We start from the raw sequence: 7,678 nt of genomic DNA on the forward strand, positions 1-7,678 counted from the left end.
CCCCCTACAATCATCCTATCGTCATTTCATAAAGATCCCCCCCCCCTTCTCCCAAAATTGACGTCATTACCAGTTTGACGAAATAAAAACATTGCAGATTTGAGAAAAATAGGGTATTATATGCTTAAAACACTTGGTTATAGAATCACCTTTATTATTTTTACTTGTATGTTTATTATGAGTTATTTTAGTATTGTACGCGCCTTAGCCGCCTCTCACATTTGCACTCTTACTTACTGGGTGTGCTGGAAGAAATTTCTTTGTAAAAATAATCCTTTTGTACGTGAACAATAAACTATAAATAAATAAAAATGACGTCAATTTTGAAACACCCTCCTATTTACCATTTACCGTCATCCGCAGACCAACCCCCCCTAATTTAGAATGACGTAATATATGGACGGCCCCTAAGCTCATAGTAATCAAAGCAAGACTAGAGCAAGCAGCTGTTGTGCGATAATTTAGTTACATGTGTGCGCTCTTAATTTACAACAAGGAAATAGTTGTAAATTATGTAAACACTTTGTATAGAATTTCACAAAGTTGTGTAACGTATGCACATTTTAGACGACACTTTGCTTAGTTGCAGAAGTCATAAAATGTGTAGCGACGTAAAACAAGTACCATAGTTATAGGTGTCGTTAAGTAAACAAAATATAACTTAAAGTTAACAATGTAGCTTAGATACCAAGGTATTGTTCTGCATTGTATGCTTAAGAGTTACCCAGAGTTGGAACAATAGCTATACCTGCCGTATACCAAATTTCCTGATAATGTAAATGTTAAAGTTGGTTTTTTGTACTGGGTGCCTAACTTTGGTCATTTACTCTCGGGGGAGGTGAATTTGACGGTGGAGGAGGTGCACAGAAAGAAAAATTTTCTCTTTCTGTTCCTTCTCTGTCCAATACAGGTAAGTAACGCATCTATAAATGCTGATGTCCATAGGCAGCGGCCGTTTCGCAATTATGGCGAATTTGGTTGTCAGATTAACCTCCTTTCTACCTACACCTTTGAGATATGGAGCTTATGGTTTTGTTACATCAACTAATAATATTACTAATATTGTAAATCCGAAATTTGGCATAGACATAGAGGATAGTCTGAAAGAACACATAGGTTAATGTTTATCATGGAAATAGTTATGGTTCTGGGATACGTTAATTTTGTTTTATTATTCATGTTTATTTGATAATTCGGCAATGGTTCTATAAATCTTAATGAAATTTAGTACAGATAAAAGCCTGAAATAACGCATAGGATGGTTCATACCTGAAAAATGTCAGGCTACCGAGAGATAGGTATTTTTGTTTTTCACAGTTCGTATGTTTTTAATACTGTGCGGATGAAGTCGCGGGCGAAAGCTAGTATACTGTAATTCACACTATTTAATTGAGTTTAAGAAAAAACAAAAATACACAGTACAATACAAGTGGAATTTATTCCGCGAGAATCCGAGCGCAAACCCAATTTGCAGATAAGGGTCGAAAGTGTTTAAGATAGAACGTTGTGCTGTGTCCGTTGTCCTCTACTATGCTACTGTAAACGACATTTCTATTAAAATGCAAGTTTTGTTAAAAAAAACTCTACTATACAAATAATATATACAATTTTGTGTTCATTTTAATTTAGTCGAAAGTTTTATTTGGATATTTTGGTAGCAATAAACGGTTAATACATTTTTATTATCGTAGTATTTTATTTAAAGGCCCAACTTTAGTCCCTTTTCATTCCCACCCTTTATCTTATAAGAAAAGGATGGGAAGGGAATGTGGATTTGACGGTGCAGGATACGGACGGTATACTTTCCAGGTGAGTTTCCACCTGCGTCTATTAAGGGTAGACAACGCATCCGCTATTGCGAATGTCTATGGGCGGCGGTTGCTTCGTCAGTTTGGCGGATTTTGGTGTCCGCTTGCTAGTTTGCCACCTTATATTATATAAAAAATATATTAGTATGTGGAATATAACAATTATGTAACATATATGTGCATTTGTTTCTTCCCTTATCTTACTAATCTTACTTCTTACTTATATTATAAATGCGAAAGTTTAGATCGATGGATGTTTGTTAGAGCTTGTAGCCTAAACGACTTAACGGATCTCGGTGAAATTTGGCGTAGACGTAGAGGATACTCTGGAAGAACACAAAAGCTACTCTCTTTGTTTTTTTTTTAATTCCATGCGGGCGGAGTCGCGCGAAAGCTAGTAAGGATATAATGGGAATTGATGGTTTTGAGACAGAAAGGAACGTATAGGAAGAGAAAATATCCCTTTTCTGTGCGCCTTTTTATTGATTAAAGGTAGGCAAATTTTACAATTTCAGACGCCTATGGTTATCTTCACTTCGCTATTTCAGAAATACAAATGGCTGCATTTTTATGATGTAAAAATGTTGCGTTTAATACTGTTTCTGTTAATGTTAATTATACAAAGCAGGTTTGTTTTTAAACGGACATAAAAAAGTAATTGAATAAAATTATACAATTAAACAAAATTACAACAGTGCTTTTAAAATCTTTGTGCATTTTTCTTAAACTCAATTTATTGTAAGCGTAAAGTTTGTAGCGTTGCACTCTTTGTAGAAACTGAAATAAACTATCATATACTAAATTGTTTAAACTTTCGTGAGACATTTTAAATCTTTTTAGAATTAATATAAGTATTTTTACTAGTAGTTCCTTCTCACCTTATCACCCCTTAATCATCAAGCCTGCAGTGGCTATTGCCGCCCATCAGTCAGACCTTTCGACGCATGTGCAGTTTCTTTTGCGTTGGAGATTTCCATGGATCAAATATTACGGGATCGGCTTCTCGTTTGCCCCTTTCTACTATCATCTTGACATTTTCCCTTAAGAGACGGCACAATATGTCCTGCTCTTCCATCTCTATCAGCCGTCATATCTGAATTCACTTCCTTCTTAAGCATATCCATTTCTAACAATAGTTATTTATACTATTTATACTATTTAGAATACTAAATAGTCTATTTTTTCCGACTCACACTGGTGCGAGATGCGATCGCGAAGACATCAATAATACTCGACCTGAAAATGCACCCTGGGTCCGAAACTAGTCGTTGCAGCCACAAAAATAGACGTCGGGTGATAGCCGTTAAATAATAACACTTCACACTAAGATTATAAATGCGAAAGTTAAGATAGATGGATGTTTGTTTTAGTTCGTAACCTAAACGACTGAGCGGATTTGAATGAAATTTGGTATAGATGTAGAGAACAGTCTAGAAGAACAAATAGTGTACTCGCTTTTGTTTTTTAAATTGCATGCAAACGAAACAGCTAGTTTTATTATGATATTGTCTCTTGAAAGTTTAAACAATTTAATGTATCTTCCTACTATAAAACAAGAATAAAATAAAACGACTAAAAGCAGTGGAATTAAGTTTCATTAGTGGTATCTTGAGGGCATACGCATAAACTAATACATTTAGGACAGATGAAAGGTACACAAAAGATCATGATTAAAAATGGGCATATTATCGGTATGCATGGACATATGCACATGTATATGCCCTGTTACATGCTTAAGTACATGTACAGTCCTTCTCTTTGAAAGGGTCTTCTCGTAATGCACAGGTTTTTGCACAGCTACAGCAAGGAAGGCAAGCTGCACAAAACCTTATAATAAATTCTATAAAGCAACACATAGGTATTCGGTTTTAGTACAGTAATAAAAATAACTGTATTCCGTAATATTGTTACATTCTGGATTCTTCAGACTTGCGTTTTCTTGGTTATTATTGTAGTTTAAAATACGGCGTTGAAAATAATATTACCAATATTGGTAAGGGGATGCAAAATATCCAAGGACATGTGAATAATGATGAAGCCAATTTTAAAATGCTCGCTATTTCCACGTACATTGATTTTGTTTTAATTTTAACCGAATATTGTTAATATATTATTTAGTTTTTAAAATCACATAATGTTTTTGAAACATTGTATTGACAGTCGAGATCTGATTGCTAGATTACAGAGTAGAATATTTTAAACAATTTATGGTTAATCAAAGATTATACAGAAATAGAAAACCAACCATAAATATTTTATTTTACAAAAGTTAAAAGACCTCTTGAGTTTTTAAACAATATGATTGAATGTGGATGGCTATAAAGGTGGAGGAAGACCGAAGAAAGGAGGAGCAAATACTTAAGAGAGTGAATTCAGATATGACGCTGATAGAGATGTATGGAAGAGTACATACTGTGCCGACCCTATATAGGTACAAAGGCAAGTTGATGAGGACAATATTAAATAATACAACAGTTCTCTATATTTAATATATAGTTTATTTCGTAATTATAATTTCAGCAACAATAGAATTCTTTCTTTTCAATCTTCGATTACATTCTCTTCTACGCTCTTCTCGTGCATTGGAGCCAATACATCTTCCGCTATACATTTCTCTGTTCTTTCTATTTGCTTGTTCATTTTTGTTTTACTTGTGGCTATCAGTTGGGCACGGATTGTCTGGTTTTTTGTCCGGTTTCTTGCATTTATTTTTACACGGCGCTGTACCTTTATCCTTTGGTTTCGTACAGCATGTATCTTGATCCACGATCGCATCCATGCAGCAATCGAATAAAGGTATGCAAGATACAAAAGGACTGACAAGAATAGGCAAAAGGAAGCAACACATTAAAAAAGAAATCTAGAATATTAAATCAGAATGTTATGCATTAAATTTTTGTTCAGATTTATCGCGTTCTTCTGGGTTATACGAAGAGAACAGAAGTAGACACGGTATAGGAAGAGGTACGCAGAATATCCAAGGACAAATAAATAATAACGGACACCAAGAGAAAAAGCCACTAGTTAGAAAAATACACATTGATTTTGATTTAATATATCGGATTATTTGAAACTCACATCACAAAAGATATTTAAACTGACATAAATATGACTCAGTCAAATTCTATAAAGCATAGATTACAAAGAGGTTGACATTATTCTGCCTTTTCTGAATATCCTAATATTGTATACTTTCATATTACGTTCAATCTTCATATTTTCATATAGTTTGAATCCTTAAAGATGTTTCAGTTTCAGTGGTCGTTTAAAAAGCAAAGCTAGAACATTTTTGTCTCTGGTTAGCTATCCCTTTTCTGGACTTTATCACTGATTAACTCCCTTAGGGACGCACCAGAGTTCTCCAGGTTAATCTTTCTTCCGTCATCTGGCAACACTCCCATGATGTCACCTTTCACGCAATCCGTTCATCTATCTAATCTTTTCTAACCTCATCCATCCTAACCTTTTAATTAATTTCTCCACACTAGGGTTACTTTCAGATTTCTTTTAGTATAATAAAAGCAAATATACATATATACAAATTTATTATCCAAAGAATGAATCATTTAGAACGATCTTGGTTTTTGTTGGTCTGTTGTGTAGATGGATGCAAGTTTTCCTCGCTGTCGTAGTTAACGATGAAGCATTGGCACCATTTTATACCTAAAACACAAAGGTATAGAGTTCACAATTCATTGAAAAGGTCAATAAGGTTAATGAATAACAAGGCAATATAGAAAAATTCAATTTCTTCACACCTGCGTACAACATTTTATTTTAAATTCTTAGTTTATATGTACAGTCGCGAAAAATCATTGTAACAGATTTACAGAATAATTGCCTTGTTTCTTACAATGATATAAAGTGCGCTTCTTCTTACAAACACTGTAGTAGCAAATAAAATTGAGATCCGTTCAGCGGCTTATGCTGTAAACATCCACCAATCTTTTCTTTTTTGTCTCTTTCCTTTTATTAAGATGAAAGGATGGGAAGGAAAAGTGGATCTGACAGTGGAGCAGACGCACAGGAAGGGGAAATGTCCTCTTTATGTGCGACTCCTCCTCCGTCAATTAAGGGTAGGCAACGCATCTGCAATTGCGGATATTTATGGGCAGCGATCGCTTTCCATTTCGGTGGATTCAGGTTGCTTCTTGCTCGTTTGCCGCCTTATATTATAAAAAATCTAAACATTCGCATTTATAACATTTGTAAAGAAATGTACCTTTAACGCAGAATGGCAGGCAAGCGAGACAAGGACTGAATAGAGAAGGATAACAGCACAACTGGGGTACACAGATGCAAAAACACATGTGATACAAGATCACATCTACACCTGGAAAGTTATGTTTAAATTTTAACAATAGCAGAGACCATAGTAAACGTTGCAATGGTTAGCTCCTAATGCGAAGTTCTTATCTGCTTGGTCGTGACTTAATTCTATTTATTTAAATTTTACAATATGGTAACACTAGCTTTTAACCGCGACTCCATTCAAATGGAGAAAACAAACAAAAGTAGGTAGTCTATGTGTTCCTCCAGGTCATCTTCTTCATCCATGCCAAATTTCATAAAGACTTGTTCTGCAGTTTAGGCATCAAACACTAACAAACATCCATCTATACTTTCGCATTTACAATATTACTAGCTTTCGTCCGCGACTCAGTCCGCGTGGAATTAAAAGAATAACAAATTAGGTAGCCTATGTGTTTGTGTCACACCGTCCTCTACATATATACCAAATTTCATCGAAATCCGTACAGCCGTTTAGGCTACAAACTCTAACAAACATCCATCCATCTAAACTTTCGCATTTCACTTTCCGTCAAATCGTCGTTTGTAGGCTTCGTGCCTTTTTACACCAATAACAATTATCATGTCATAAAAAAAATTATAACCATGGAGTACAACTCGTAAATACATAATTCCAGTTCTCTTACCCTTTCCACTGTCTAATAACGAAATAAAGGTTAGAGGAACTGGATTTGGACGGGTACGGGGTTCATATATCGTTTGAGAGATACGTACAAACATCCATACAAACTTACACACTATATTAGTAAGTTTAATTTGTAATAAATGAAGTATACTTACTGTTGATTTTACATAGTAAAGGATACGAAAAGTGTAAATTAAATTATTTGTAAATTTTGTTCATGATGACAATTGTTAAGTGACAATGTTGAAGTATAGATCGACAAGTAGAAGTGGAATCACAGATAAAAAATAATAATCATACTTCATACTAATACTAATATTATAAATGCGGATGGAGATGGATGGATGTATGTTAGAATTTGTAGCCTAAATTTCGCATAGATTTTTTTTTATAATATAAGGTGGCAAACGTGCAAGCGGACAACTAAATCCATCAAAATGAGAGCGACCGCTGCCCATAAACATCTGCACTTGCAGATGTGTTGCCTACCCTTAACTGACGGAGGAGGAGATGCACATGAAAGGGGACATTTCCCCTTTCTATGCGTCTCCTCTACCGTCAAATCCACTTCTCCTTCCCATTTTTCTCTTAAGAAAATGATGGAAAGGGAAAGAGACTAAAAAAAGGCTCTGTCAACACACTCATCAGACGAAACGCGGAATTACTTCCAATCCACGCTTGTTTTTTGTGTGGTCGTGGTATTACACCGGGCGAGCCGGCCCATTCGTGCGAAGATGTTAAAGCGGGCTCTACCACTGTATATATATAGATCATAGTCTAGAATACATAGGTAATTTTTTTTAATTCCACGCAGACGAAGTCGCGGGCAAAATCGAGTATAAGTTAAAGTTGACTTTCAATACGATTCGGTTCACATTAATGAATTTTTTTGCAAATGAATTTGTTTTTCGCTACTCAAGTGGCTCGACTGTTT

At 35.0% G+C, this 7,678-nt stretch overlaps 1 long non-coding RNA gene across 1 annotated transcript; it reads right to left on the bottom strand.

Moving 5' to 3' along the window:
• Positions 1-5,336: 5,336 nt before the first annotated feature.
• On the bottom strand, positions 5,337-6,991 carry LOC106106001. The gene is made up of 3 exons (XR_001225771.1): positions 6,900-6,991; positions 6,031-6,141; positions 5,337-5,471 (listed from the first exon to the last, which is right to left on the bottom strand). It is a non-coding gene; the product is annotated as an uncharacterized LOC106106001 (long non-coding RNA).
• Positions 6,992-7,678: the final 687 nt, after the last annotated feature.

The sequence above is a fragment of the Papilio polytes genome, unplaced genomic scaffold, assembly GCF_000836215.1.
Source record: "Papilio polytes unplaced genomic scaffold, Ppol_1.0 DF822622.1, whole genome shotgun sequence".
In the NCBI taxonomy this organism is placed as follows: Eukaryota; Metazoa; Arthropoda; class Insecta; order Lepidoptera; family Papilionidae; genus Papilio; species Papilio polytes.